General features: G+C 47.5%; 1 protein-coding gene across 5 annotated transcripts in view; it reads right to left on the reverse strand.

The window, feature by feature from the left end:
- MYO7B (myosin VIIB) overlaps positions 1–13,928 on the reverse strand; it is a 98,742-nt gene extending 84,814 nt beyond the window's left edge. For 2 of the 5 annotated variants that reach the window (XR_008500976.2, XM_054477150.2), the window contains exon 1: positions 13,781–13,865. The gene's annotated coding sequence lies outside the window, so the exon portion shown is untranslated. Of the gene's footprint in view, positions 1–13,780 lie in introns of all 5 variants that reach the window. The other 3 variants (XM_054477148.1, XM_054477149.2, XM_063647317.1) reach the window with 3 other exon arrangements.
- Between the last annotated feature and the right edge of the window lie 802 nt (positions 13,929–14,730).

The raw sequence follows: 14,730 nt of genomic DNA on the forward strand, positions 1-14,730 counted from the left end.
CCCTGGACATGTCCCTCAGATATGCCACGGGCACATCAAATTCAATGTGACCATAGCACCTCATCTCCTTGATCCCCAAACCTGCTCCTGCCCCTGCATTCTTTATCTCAGCAAATGAAACTAACAATTGCTGAAAGAAACACCGAGTCTTCTATTCTTCATAGCCAAATGATCCCTAGGACCTGGAGATTTTGTCTTTTAAAAACTTGAGGCTCCCAATTATATGTTGTCCACAAGAAACCCATGTTAAATGTGAAGACTACCTATTGAGTACCACGCTCACTACCTGGGTGATGGGATCATTTCTACCTCAGCATCATGCAATGTATCCACGTAACAAACCTGTACATATACTCCCTAATAAAAATACCAGTTGAAATTGTTTTTTAAAGACACAGATAAATTAAAAGTAAAGGGTTGGAGAAATGGTTAAAAGAAAGGGTTGGGTTAGTATTAGGTTGCTTATACTAATCAAAATAGAGCTAGATACATCAGTGTTTTGTATAAGAAAGAAAGAGAGAAAGAAGAAAGAACGAAAGAAAGAAAGAAGGAAAGAAGAGAGAGTTGGAGTAGCTATACTAGTTTTAGAGCAGACTTCAGGGCAAGGAAGATTATGAGGAATAAAGAGAAATATTACATAATGATAAAGGGATAAATTTATCAAAGAGGACATGATAATTATTAACATGTATGCGCCTGACAAGAAAGTGTCAAAATACATGCAAAGTATGTTCTCTGACCACAATGGAATTAAACTAGAAATCAATAACAGAAAGATAACTAGAAAACCCCAAAATGTTTAGAGATTAAGAAGCATATTTCTAAATAACACATGGGTCAGGTAAGTCCGAAGAAAAATGTAAAATTAAATGAAAATGAAAATATCACATCAAAATTTGTGGAATCCTATGAAACAAGTACTTAAGGGAAATGTATAGTGCTGAATGCATAGTTGAAAAATCTAGAGGCCGGGTGTGGTAGCTCATGCCTGTAATCCCAGCACTCTGGGAGGCCGAGGCGGGTGGATCACGAGGTCAGGAGTTCGAGACCAGCCTACCAACATGGTGAAACCCCGTCTCTACTAAAAATAGAAAAAGCAGCTAGGCTTGGTGGCAGGCACCTGTAATCCCAGCTACTTGGGAGGCTGAGGCAGGAGAATCGCTTGAACCTGGGAGGCAGAGGTGGCAGTGAGCTGAGATCTGCCACTGCACTCCAGCCTGGGCGACAGAGTGAGACTCCATCTCAAAAAAAAAAAAAAAAATCTAAAATCAATAATCTAAGCTTCCACCTTAGGAAACTAGGGAAAGAAGAAGAATATCATCCTAAAGTAAGAAGAAGAAAATAAAAAATAAAAAATAAAAATTAGAACAGAAATCAATGACATTGAAAACAGGAAATAAAAAGAGAAAATTCAATGAAACCAAAAACTGGTTCTTTGCAAACATCAATAAAATTGATAAACTTCTGTCAGGCTAACCAAGAAAAGCAAAGAGAAGACACAAATTAACTACTATTGGAAATGAAAGAGGAGACATCACTCTGATCCCATGGACATTAAAAGGATAGTAAAGACATATTATGAACAACACATTCGGTAACTTAGATGAAATGGACAAATTCCTTGAAAAATGAAAACTACCAAAACTCATGCAAAGAGAAATAGATAATCTGAAAATCCTGTATCTATTAGAGAAATTGAATCAATGATTGGCAACCTTTCAAAAAAGGAAGCACCAGGTCTGGATGGTTTCACTGGTAATTCTACCAAGAATTTAAGGAAGAAATGAGCCTAATTTTCCATAGTATCTTCCAGGAAACAGAAGCAGAGGAAATACTTTCTAACTCATTCTATGAAGCCGCGTTATTCTAATGCCAAAATGAGATAAAGACATTAAAAGGAAGAAAAAACTTGAGGCACTCTCTTTCCTGCCATCCCTTAGTCTCCTGTCATCCTTCACTTGGGAGGTTGGAAGCATCCCAGGTGACCTTGCTGCTTCTGGACTCTCAAAACAATCATCCTCCATCACACCAATCAAATGATCTTTAGAAGATGCAAAAGTTGGCTGGGTCATGCCTCCCACAGCTAAGAATGTGCCATATCTTTATGACATTCAAGGATCTTCAGCATCATAGCCTGCCCACCTTTTCAGCCTACCTTGTATCTTACCTCTTCCCCCCAGGGTACACTGAATATCATGCAGTTCCTGAAACACTGCATGTTCTCATTTACCTCAGTGTGTCTGTACTTGATCTGATATGAATTTGGAGCACACACACAAGCACGTGTGTTAGCATACATGCATTCATGTACACACACATAGGCACAGACATCCTCACATGCAGAGGCTGCAATTTTCAACCTCAGCATTTATCCCTGTTTTTATGTGTTACAGTGTGTGTCTCTCCCACACCTGTGAGAAATTTGAGAGCTGGACAGTGCCTTACTCATACTAGTCAGGGCTCAGGACATGCTTGCTGAGTAAATGGATGGATGAGTGGACAGATGAATGGGATGAATGGATGGATGAGTGGACAGATGAATGGGATGAATGGATGGATGAGTCGGTAGGTGGAAGGGTGGGCTGATGGATGGGTGGATAGGTAAATGGATGGATGGGTTGGTGGATGGATAGGTAGATGGATGAATAGATGGATGGATTAGTGAATGAATAGGTGGATGTATGGGTAGTTGGATGGATGCATAAGTGGATGGATGGATCCACTGATGGGTTGATGGATGGATAGATTGGTGGATGGATGAATCAATTAGTGGTTGAATGAGTGGTGAATGGGTGGGTGGATAGATGGATGGTGGATGGATTAGTGGTTGGATTGGGTAAGTGAATGGGTGGATAGATTGGTGGATGAATAGGTGAATGAACAAACAGATGAATGGATTGGTGGATGGATGGATGGATGGACGGATGGATGGATGGATGGACCTACCCAGGAAAGCAGGGGAGGCATTGCCCCTTACAGGAAGCACTGGTGTGCTTGAAAGTTTCTGCCCCTTGGGAATGGGATGACTTCTTAGTCCAGTTCCTTTTGTCGGGCCTTGAGGCAGGTCAGTGTGGCTGAGCTTATGGGGATCAGTGTCCTACCTAATCTCAGAGACCAGAATGAGGGTGACCTTCACCTGAGAAGAGAAGGGTAAACTGCTAGTTCTCAAAGCCCTCCTCAAAGCTGCTGTGGGTCTGAAGCCACACCACTAACGTGCATTTCTGTGGTGCCACTGAACTGGAGTATGGGTAGAGTGGGTAAGAATATGCTGAAAGGCAAGTCGGGAGGTGGAGGTGCAGGGAAGATCAAAGCATTGCTGGACCAGGACGGGGCTGGAGTGGGCAGGCAGCTGAGTGCCAGGTTGTGTGCAGGGCACTTTCCACAGGTTCTCTCATTTGAGCCCCACAGCAACCCTGTGCTGTCCATGGAGACATCCCACCTCACAGATCAGGAACCGGGGGTCCAAGAAGCAAAACTAACATTGAGACTCTGGCCTATGGGATACCAGCCCAGAAGGGGCACTGACAAAGCTTTGCCCTCCAAAGGGGTCTGAGTGTTCTTTGGGCAGAAAGGGCATCTGGGGCTGGGTGAGGGATGAGTAACACTTGGAAGTTCTCCTATGCCACCAGCTGACTGCCTATTCCCTGCTCCCCAGAGCTGAGAGTACCTGGCATGGAAGCCATCACTCAAGGAGAACACAGGTTGGAAGGGCCGCCACCCAAAGGAGGCAAAGTCACTAGAGTCTAGATCCGGGCCGAACACCCTGAATAAGGGGCTAGCCCAGGCTGGTCAGTGGGCCCCAGTTGGGCCCCAGAAAGGTCACTATAAATGGTCAGCCTTGGGGAGAGGTCCTGCCAGGGTCCAAGGATTCACAGGCTGAGTTGTCTTGGTATCATTACAAGAGCAGCACTTACTGGGCACTCACCGGGCCAACAGCTCCACACACAATGCCCCTTCCATTGCACAATAAGCCCGTGAGGCACATATGATTATTTCCCATACTCGTCCATATTTGGAAAAACTGAGCCTTGGCATTAGTGGTGACAGGGCTGTGGCAGAGCCTGTGCACCCAACCACCAGGCCAGACAAGGCCCTGGGCAGGAGGAGAGGAAAAGAAAGGGGAGCTGCTCCCAGCAGAGCCTTGTTCTATGCTGTGGGGCGGTGCTTCACCCAAGTTATTTCATTTTCCCCAACTTGTCTCTCAGAGAGTTGAGGCCGCTCGAGGCTAGGTAACTTCCCAATGTCCCCCAACCGAAGGGTCTGATCTCATCCCAGCATGCAGCTGCTCACCCAGGATGGGAGCCTGAGGAAGGAGGGGGCCCCTAGGCAGCACAGTGGGCCCTGGTGCCACAATTTGTAGAAGACAATTTGATAACATCTATCAAAAATTTAAACACCTTTTGTCTACACAATCTCACTATTAGCAACATACCCTGCAAATATACTTGTAAAACTTCATCAAGGTAGATGTACAGGCATTGATGGTAATAGCAAAAAATGGAAACAAACAAAAACTCAACAAACCACCAATTGTCCAACAACAGAGGTCTGCTGGATTCAGGTTCAACCTTTGGGTAGAATACCACACAGCTCTTTAAAAAGCATAGTTAGGGCCGGGCGCAGTGGCTCACACGTGTAATCCCAGCACTTTGGGAGGTCGAGGCGGGTGGATCGTGAGGTCAGGAGATAGAGACCATCCTGGCTAACACAGTGAAACCCCGTCTCTACTAAAAATACAAAAAATTAGCCGGGAGCGGTAGCAGGCGCCTGTGGTCCCAGCTACTCGGGAGGCTGAGGCAGGAGAATGGCGTGAACCCGGGAGGCGGAGCTTGCAGTGAGCCGAGATAGCGCCACTGCACTCCAGCCTGGGCAAAAGAACGAGACTCTGCCTCAAAAAAAAAAAAAAAAGAAAGAAAGAAATTAGCCAGACATGGTGGCATACGCCTGTAATCCCAGCTACTTGGGAGGCTGAGGCAGGAGAATTACCTGAACCTGGGAGGCAGAGGTTGCAGCAAGCCAAGATCGTGCCATTGCACTCCAGCCTGGGTGACAGAGTGAGACTCCATCTCAAAAAAAGAAAAAGTGTAGTTACGTTGAACTATATGAAAGTGTCCTTTTTCTAGGTGAAGAAGGTCACATATTGGCAGTTTCAAATGATTCAATCTAATGTATGTGTAGATATATGAGTATGTAATGAAAATATATGTTTTATAGTATAATGTTATTTTTATTTAAAAATATAGGAGATATTAGGTGGGCATGTTGGTGCACACCTGTGATCCCAGCTACTTGAGAGGCCGAGGTGGGAGGATCACTTGAGTCTGGGAGTTCCAGGCTGCAGTGAGCTATGATTGCATCACTGCACTTCAGCCTGGGTGACAGAGCAAGACTCCATCACTAAAATATTATAATTAAAAATAAAGGCAGGGTGCAGTGGCTCACGCCTGTAATCCCAGCACTTTGGGAGGCCGAGGTGGGCAGATCACGAGGTCAGGAGATCGAGACCATCCTGGCTAACACGGATGTTAAAATACAAAAAATACAAAATACAAAAAATTACAAAAATTACTAAAATTACTAAAATTACTAAATTACTAAAAATACAAAAAATTAGCCAGGTGTGGTGGTGGGCACCTGTAGTCCCAGCTACTTGGGAGGCTGAGGCAGGAGAAGGGCGTGAACCCGGGAGGTGGAGCTTGCAGTGAGCCAAGATCGCACCACTGCACTCCAGCCTGGGCGACAGAGTGAGACTCGGTCTCAAAAAAAAAAAAATACATATATATATATGTATATATACATATATATATATAGAGAGAGAGAGAAACAGAGAGAGAGGATACATATATACATATATAGAGAAAGAGAGCGATGGAGAGAAATACTCTGGGGAGGTAATTATATTAAACTGTTAGCTGTAATTTATTGGGGTGGAGAGTGGAAGGAGGGAAGAGACTTTTACTTCACATATGGCTCCTTTCTGTCCTGTCTGGCTTTTCCTTTGTGGGGAAAAGAAAGAGAGATCAGACTGTTACTGTGTCTATGTAGAAAGAAGTAGACATAAGAGACTCCATTTTGTTCTGTACTAAGAATAATTCTTCTACCTTGAGATGCTGTTAATCTGTAACCGTGGCCCCAACCCTGTGCTTGCAGAAACATGTGCTGTGTTGACTCAAGGTTTAATGGATTTACGGCTGTGCAGGATGTGCTTTGTTTAAAAAAAGCGCTTCAAGGCTGTATGCCTGTTAAAAGTCACCACCATTCTCTAATCTCAAGTACTCAGGGACACAATACACTGTGGAAGGCAGCAGAGACCTCTGCCTAGGAAAGCCAGGTATTGTCCAAGGTTTCTCCCCATGTGATAGCCTGAGATATGGCCTTGTGGGAAGGGAAAGACCTGATCGTCCCCCAGCCTGACATCCATAAAGGGTCTGTGCTGAGGAGGATTAGTAAAAGAGGAAGGCCTCTTTGCAGTTGAGATAAGAGGAAGGCATCTGTCTCCTGCTCCTCCCTGGGAATAGAATGTCCCGGTGTAAAACCCGATTGTATGTTCTATTTACTGAGATATGAGAAAACCGCCTTAGGGCTGGAGGTGAGACATGCTGGCAGCAATACTGCTTTTTAATGCACCGAGATGTTTATGTATGTGCACATTAAAGCACAGCACCTTTTCTTAAACTTATTTATGATACAGAGATCTTTGTTCACATGTTTTCCTGCTGACCTTCTTGCCACTATTACCCTATTGTCCTACCACATCCTCTTCTCCGAGATGGTGATAGAGATAATGATCAATAAATACTGAGAGAACTCAGAGACCAGTGCCGGTGTGGGTCCTCCATATGTTGAGCACAGGTCCCCTGGGCCCACTTTTCTTTCTCTATACTTTGTCTCTGTGTCTCTTTCTTTTCTCAGTCTCTCATTCCACCTGACGAGAAGCACCCACAGGTGTGGAGGGGCTGGCCACCCCTTCATCCTTATCCATAGTTTGCATTTGTTATTTATTTTACTGTCAACAGGAGTTGTCTGGGATATCTGAGCTTCCATCCCCGCCCAGACAGTGATGACCATCTGCATAGCCCCACTGCCAAGCTCAGTGGGGAGCCAGCCATGGGAGGGCCCAACAGAAAGGGCCCCCACACAGCTGCCAGGGAGGAACAGGAGGAGCTGAAAGTGGCAGCAGCCCTGCTCTCAGTGGCGCTGGGGTTGTCAGTGCACGCTAGAGAAAGAGGGTCCTGAGTCTAGATTTCAAGTCCCCTCCATTGCCCTGCTCCAGCCTGTCTCCACAGCCCAGGGCTCCCCATGAAGAAGGGTATGCCCCTCTTCTGGAAGGGAGCCTAACACCCACAGGACAGCTCAGCATTCAGGGTAATGTCCACAAGATGCCCTTCCCATGAATAGCACGTGACTGAGAGTGCCGGAGATACATGTCCCTGCAACACTTTCTCTGGCCTAGAGATGCAGTGCTCCTGGATCACCATGAGGGCTCCCTCCTCTTCTGCCCAGGCAAGCCCAGGGTAAGAATGCGAAGTTACAGTCCTCCATCCTGTCTTCTCCCAGTGGGCACAGGGCCCAGCCACCCCACTGCCAAAAATCCTACAACATGCAACAGTGTGTCTAGAGAAATCCAGCTTCCTTAGGAGGCAGTCAGCGATGGCAAGGCAGCCCTGGGGAAGAGACCCTGCTCTTGGAGAGCCTGGCGCAGCCCCTCCTGGGGAAGTCAGCGAAGGCAGGGTGCCCTGGAGAAGAACCTCTCCTAGGAGAATCTCTCCTCCCAGAAGGGCTCTGCTCCCTATCAGAGGGGAAATATGGGGCTGGGGATTTGGCAAAGACCCTGCCTATCCTCTGCAACATCACAAGATGGACAAATTTGACCAAATTTATCCCTCCCCACCACATACACACACTTGAGACACACAACTAGGTTCAGGTGCCATATGGCTCCTGTGTAGGTATGGGCAAGTGTCGGCCTATTTAGCTTCCAGTCCAGCCTGCAGTTTTAGACCTGGTTCGGCTGTTTCCTTCAGACTCGTTGATGCTGTTCCCCTCAATCAGAACTGAAGTCTTGACACCCTCTGCTACCAGTGGATCCTGTACAGCACTCTGTAATGACGTTCACTGCTTTGCACTAAAATGCTTGGTTTACACTTATTCAGAGGCAGTTCATCCTAAGTTGCACTTTTATGCTATGCTGTCGGCCTATCTGAAGATGCCTCCTTCACTGTGGAGACAGCATCAAGAAGATGACATTCACTGTGGGGATAGCCCTGGAGGAGCCCCCATCAGTGTGGAAACAGCCCTGGAGATGCCCCCTTCACCGTGGAGACAGCCACAGAGATGCCTCCTTCACCATGGAGATGGCTCAGGAGATGCCCCCTTCACTGTGGAGACAGCCCAGGAGACGCTGCCTTCACTGTGGAGACAGCCCAGCAGATGCTCCCTTCACTGTGGAGACAGCCCAGGAGACGCTCCCTTCACTGTGGAGACAGCCCAGCAGATGCTGCCTTCACTGTGGAGAGATAGCCTGGAGATGATGTCATTCTCAGTAGAGAGAGATATCCCATATTATAGATATGACCTATGAAAATCCCTCCTTCATTTTAGAGCTAGCAGCTGAGAAAACTTCCTAAGCTGTAGAGATAGCCTGTGAGAAACTCCCTTTCCTATACAGAGATAACCCTTGAGAAATTGTTCTTCATTAGAGAGACAGCCCTTGAAACACCCTCCTTCATGTAGATGTAGCTCCACGGAAGCCCCTGTTCACTGTATCAGTGCCTTTTCAAAAACTCTCCCTCATTTTAGAGGTAGGCCATGAGAAACTTTCCTTTACTGTAGAGACAGCCTTTGAAAACCCTCATTCATTTGTGGGATGGTCCTTGAGAAATCCTGCTTTATTCTAGAGCTATCCCTTGAGAAGCCCCACTTCATGAGATAGAGCAAAAGCCCATTGGATGTCCCCCTTCATTCTAGAAAAAGCCCTTGAGGAACACTTTTACACCGCTGGTGGGAATGTAGACTAGCACAACCACTATGGAAAACAGTAGGGATATTCCTTAAAGAACTACAATTAAACCTACCATTTGATCCAGCAATCCCACTGCTGGGTAATCTACTCAAAGGAAGATAAGTCATTATACGAAAAAGACACTTGTGGCTGGGCGCGGTGGCTCACGCCTGTAATCCCAACACTTTGGGAGGCCGAGGCGGGTAGATCACCTGAGGTCAGGAGTTCGAGACCAGCCTGGCCAACATGGTGAAACCCCGTCTCTACTAAAAATACAAAAATTAGCTGAGCGTGGTGGTGGGCATCTGTAATCCCAGCTACTCGGGAGGCTGAGACAGGAGAATCATTTGAATCCGGGAGGCGGAGGTTGCAGTGAGCCAAGATCACGCCATTGCACTCCAACCTGGGTGACAGGGCGAGACTCCATCTCAAAAAAAAAAAAAAAAAGAAAAAGACACTTGCACATGCATGTTTATAACAGCACAATTCACAATTGCAAAGATATGGAACCAACCTAAGTGTCCATCAACTCACGAGTGGATAAAGAAAATGTGGTATACGTACACCATGGAATACTACTCAGCCATAAAAGGCAATGAAATAACGTCTTGAGCAGCTACTTGGATGGAGCTGGAGGCCATTATTCTAAGTGAAGTAACTCAGGAATGGAAAACCAAATATTGTATGTTCTCACTTATAAATGGGAGCCAAGCTATGAGGCTGCAAAGGCGTAAGAATAATACAATGGACTTTGGGGACTTTCTGGGGAAGGCTGGAGCAGGGTTGAGCAATAAAAGGCTACACATTGGGTGCAGTGTACACTGCTGTGGTAATGGGCGCAAAAAAATCTCACAAATCACCACTAAAGAACTTATCCATGTAACCAAAAAACACCTGTACCTTAAAAACTATTGAATTTTTTTTAAAAAGAAGTAGCCCTCAAGGAAGTCCTTACTCATTCCTTTTTATGACAGTCCTTGAGAAGCCCCTTTCATGTAGAGATAGCCCGTGAGGTGCCCTCCCTCATGTAGAGATAGTTCTTGAAAAGTCTTCCTTCCTTTTCTACAAATAGCTCTTTAAACACTCTCCTGAATTTACTGTTATAGCCAATGTCGTTTTCTCCCTTTTTATCCCCTTCATGACATTGCAACAGGAAAGCTGGTCTTCCCCTTGGAAACTGGCTTGTGCCTAACTTGAGAACATTAGTAATCTTTACTGCATAGTTTTGTGAGTGACTATCTGGAAGTTCAGAACAAATTTTGTGTCTATGCCTAGCAAATATATGAGATTTTCTGATGTACATTTTGTTTACTAACATTTTCCCAGCTGCAGTGTATTTTCCTACCTTCATTTCTCCTACGTCCCAGCTTCTTATTTTATTTTTGATTCTGTTGTATTATAGGTATACTGTAAGCTGTCTCATATCACTCTGTTTTGTTTAGTATTTAAATAAGGCAGGCAAGGGATGAAAGAGAAATTGACAGATACATATACTTGTGCATGAACCACTGCACTGTGGTTCCTTTTCATACCCTCAGTACTCTGCCCCCAGCCCCCAGAACAGAGTAGGAGCTCAGACAGACACTGTGCTGAAAGTTTTCCAGCACCTGCTCATTAGTTTGATCTGTAAAACAACCCTGCAAGGTAAGTGATGCTACTCCACTTGATAGATGAGGGAACTGAGGCTTAAGGCCCCACATTCGGTAGGTGACTGAGTCAAGATTTCTTGACTCAAGATTTCTGCAGGGCCAGGTGGGGTGGCTCACGCCTGTAATCCCAGCACTTTGGGAGGCTGAGGAAGGTGGATCATATGAGGTCAGGAGTTCAAGACCAGCTTGGTCAACATAGTGAAACCCCATCTCTACAAAAATACAAAAATTAGCCAGGCGTGGTGGTGTGCACCTGTAATCCCAGCTACTCGGGAGGCTGAGGGGGAAGAATCGCTTGAACCTGGGAGGCAGAGGTTGTAGTGAGCCGAGATCATGCCATTGCCCTGCAGCCTGGGCAACAGAGCCAGACTCCGTCTCAAAAAAAAAAAAAAAAAAAAAAGAAACAAGATTTGAATCTGCAAATGTTTGGCTCCAAAGTGTTTGCTTATTCCACTTCACCTCTCTCTTAGCCTGATGAGCAAGACCCTCTAGGTTGCACTGTCCGATATGGTAGCTGGTAGCCACTAGCCACATGTGGCTATTTAAATTTAAATTAGCTGAATTAAAAATTCAGACCCTCAGTTGCACTAGCCACACTTCAAGTGCTCAACAGTCACATGTGGCTAGTGGCTGCTGTTTTGGACAGCACAGAAGAGAACATTTCTATCATCATGGAACGTTCTAGAGCATATCTTACCACTCCCCTCAACCGTATTTCATCCCTGCCAGGCGCCACAGTGCCCAAGCCTTACTGGTACTTCCTTTGCTCTGTATCTTTGCAGATACCACTTCCTCCACCTGGAACATCCTCCGTTCCCCACCCTCATCCTCACACCATCCTCCCCTCACAGCCTACTGCATCCCTTCCCACCCCTACCTGTCCTCGGCCCCAGGACCGCCTCCTCTGACCACTCAATGCCGGAGGTCTGTGCCTCTGGTGTACATGGGTCACTTTTCCTTCGCAGCCTCGCCTCCCCAGCTGGCAGTGAAGGAACACACTACACACGGCTGGAAAGGCAGACAACAGAGTCTACAATGACACTGGATTTGAAAACTTGACTTCACTCTGAGCTGGTCTTCTGCTGCTAGCTACTCCATTCATTCATTCAGCACGTGCCAAGTGTCCATTCTCTGCTGAGGCCTGGGCATGTGCAGGAGATGGAAAAATCCCAAGGAAACCTAGCCCAGGCTCTCGAGGAGCTCATAGTCCAGTGGCCTTGGTCAAGTCCTTCCTTCTCCTCCTCCTCCTTCTCCTTCTCCTCCTCCTCCTCCTCTTCCTTCTTCTTATTCTTCTGTAGAGATGGAGTCTCCCCATGTTGTGGGCTCAAGCAATCCTCCCACCTCGGCCTCCCAAAGTGCCGGGATTACAGGCATGAGCCACCACCATGCCCAGCCTCATTTACCCTTCTTCATCTCTTCTGTGAAAAATGTGCTAAGATTCTGGCTCTTCCTCCCTGAACAGCTTGTTATGTGGACCAAGAATGGGGACACAAGCATCATTTAAATACATGTGTTAAGTAAAATGTATGGAGGCCATTGGTTTGGTCTGAGCTCCTAAACAAGGCCAACAGACCAGACCAAAATGGAGTCACTCATGCTTAAGTTCCACACCACCAGGCCCAAACGAAGATTATCTGACCTTCCAAGAATCAGGAGAGAGACAATAGCTGGAGCCCCAGACAGGCCAGTTTCAGCGGGCATGATAAGGAAGTTCCCTCAGCTCTAGCCTTTACAAGGAAAATAAATTGAAATGACTAATCCCCTTTTGTTTTCTGTTTCTCTCAGCCCCATTCTGTCTATAAAGCCAAACTCCTCTGCTTGGCTCATCAGAGCATTCATTGTATTCTATAAATGGGGTGTTGCCCAATTCTAGAATTGCAAATAAAAGCCAATTGAGATCTTTAAGATACATTTTTTATAATTTTGTCTTTTGACATATGTAAAACAGGAAGCAATATCAACACATATAGGTCATCCCTGTGGTGCCGCCTCTCCACAGAGCCCCGTGCTAAGAGCTGTGGATGAAGCAGGCCCCAAGACAGCCGCCTGGGGAGGATTATCTTAGAGGTGGCATCTGAGGGACAGACGTAGGGCCCCCAGCAGGTCCAGGGAGATGGGGTGGCCTTCCTGCCCAAAGGGCTGATGAGCTGAGTGGTTCCTAACAATGATTCACTGAGGATGTGTGCGAATCTCCGAACTAAAATCCTAAACAAAGTTCAGGGGTCTGATAAATTAGAGCAAAATTCAAGTCCAGGGTTACAAAGTAGAGCCTGAAGGAGAGGCCTCGTCACGGAGAATTTGGGGGATCTGGGTTGGGGGCCCCACACCCACCAGCTGTCTGACCTGGGCCAGCTCTCATGATCTCTGTGTCTCAAGGTTTGTCCTCTGTGAAATGGGGATGGGACACACACCACCTGGACAGCTCAAGGGGAACAGCCCATGTGAGCTCCAGTGCGGTCCCTCTCCTCAGCCACCTCTTCCCCCACCACCCCCCACCCCACCCCAGGCCTGTCCTGCCTCTCCCCAGGGTCCTAGCCTTCCAGAGGTGACTAAAGTTAATTGCCCAAGGTACATGGGTAAGGCAGATAAGCCTGGGCTTTGGAGTCGAATCCGGCTCTGCTTCTTCCTGTAGGCACCTTCACTTCCATGGTCCTCAGTCTTTGTGTCCATAAAATGGAGGCAATGCCACCACCGTGTTGCGAGGACGCAGTGGGATGTCACACAAGGCACAGCTGACATCTAGCAGGGGCTCATCATGGGACCCAGGCTATCCATACTATCCCATGATTCCACAGTGAGGCCCTCCAGCTGTGAGGAGGCTTCGGGGTGGGAGCAACCTTGGCACCTGTCGTTCCCCTCCTGCAGGGAGTTTGCCCTTCTACAGCAGAGGGATAGACAGCTTCTCCCCCTCCTCCTCCTCCTCAGCCCCCCAGGGGCTGCCCTTCAGCCCGATGGACTGAGTCCCCTGCTGCGGTTTCTGGTTTCCAGGCTCCTGAAGGGCTTCTCCACTCTCTATCCCTCAGACCTGTTCCATCTTATTTCCAGGGAACCTGCCTCCTGCCCAGCGACCCTCTTCAGAGAGGTGACCCCCCACTCCCCACTGGCAGACACGTCCCCGGCACGCCCTTACCTTGTCAGGATGGGGTTCTGGCTGACTCCCCTTCCCCTCCACCCTGGGCACCCTGAAAGAGCCAGGAAAGGAGGCAGTGTTGGGCCTCCGGGTGTGTCAGGGAGTAAGGGACAGAGGAAGAAGAGGTAGGGCTCCAAGAGGAAATGACCGGGAGCACTCTGGGCCCACGTAATTTATTACAGGACTTTGTCCCTGGGCTCCAGGCACTTCCACTCCCACACGCCTCCCTCAGCCCCAGCTGGCAGAGCCTCATGATGTCTGCTCTTTAACCCAGGCCCCTTCTGCAGAACAACGATGCATGCTGCCCAGAGGCCAACAGGGTTTGCAGTCTGTGCACCTGCTCTGGCCACCAGCCAGATCCCATGGTGACAGTCAGCTGACCATCCAGGGGGCTCAGCATCTTCCCAGGTGCTGCATGGCAGGAGCTCTGCCCCCAAGCACCCCAAGCTCTAATTGAGGGTGGTAGTATAATATGAAATACAGTATATTTGGTCCTTGTTCCCGGTTGGTGTCACAGAACTCCTAAAACACTTAGAATTTCCCGAGTGATCGCTGGGCGCGGTGGCTCACGCCTGTAATCCCAGCACTCTGGGAGGCCGAGGCGGGCGGATCACAAGGTCAGGAGATCGAGACCATCCTGGCTAACACGGTGAAACCCCGTCTCTACTAAAAATACAAAAAAAAAAAAAAAAAAAATTAGCGGGGCGTGGTGGCGGGCGCCTGTAGTCCCAGCTGGAGGTTGAGGAAGGAGAATGGCGTGAACCCGGGAGGTGGAGCTTGCAGTGAGCCAAGATCGGGCCACTGCACTCCAGCCTGGGTGACAGAGTGAGACTCCATCTCAAAAACAAACAAACAAACAAAAAATTTCCTGAGTGATCACCTCATAATGAGTCTGTTTGGTAACACCTGAAGTTATGCTGAAGAGGTGACCATGTGGGGGCCCTACCTAG

Source organism: Pongo pygmaeus, chromosome 11 (genome assembly GCF_028885625.2).
Source record: "Pongo pygmaeus isolate AG05252 chromosome 11, NHGRI_mPonPyg2-v2.0_pri, whole genome shotgun sequence".
NCBI lineage: Eukaryota > Metazoa > Chordata > Mammalia > Primates > Hominidae > Pongo > Pongo pygmaeus.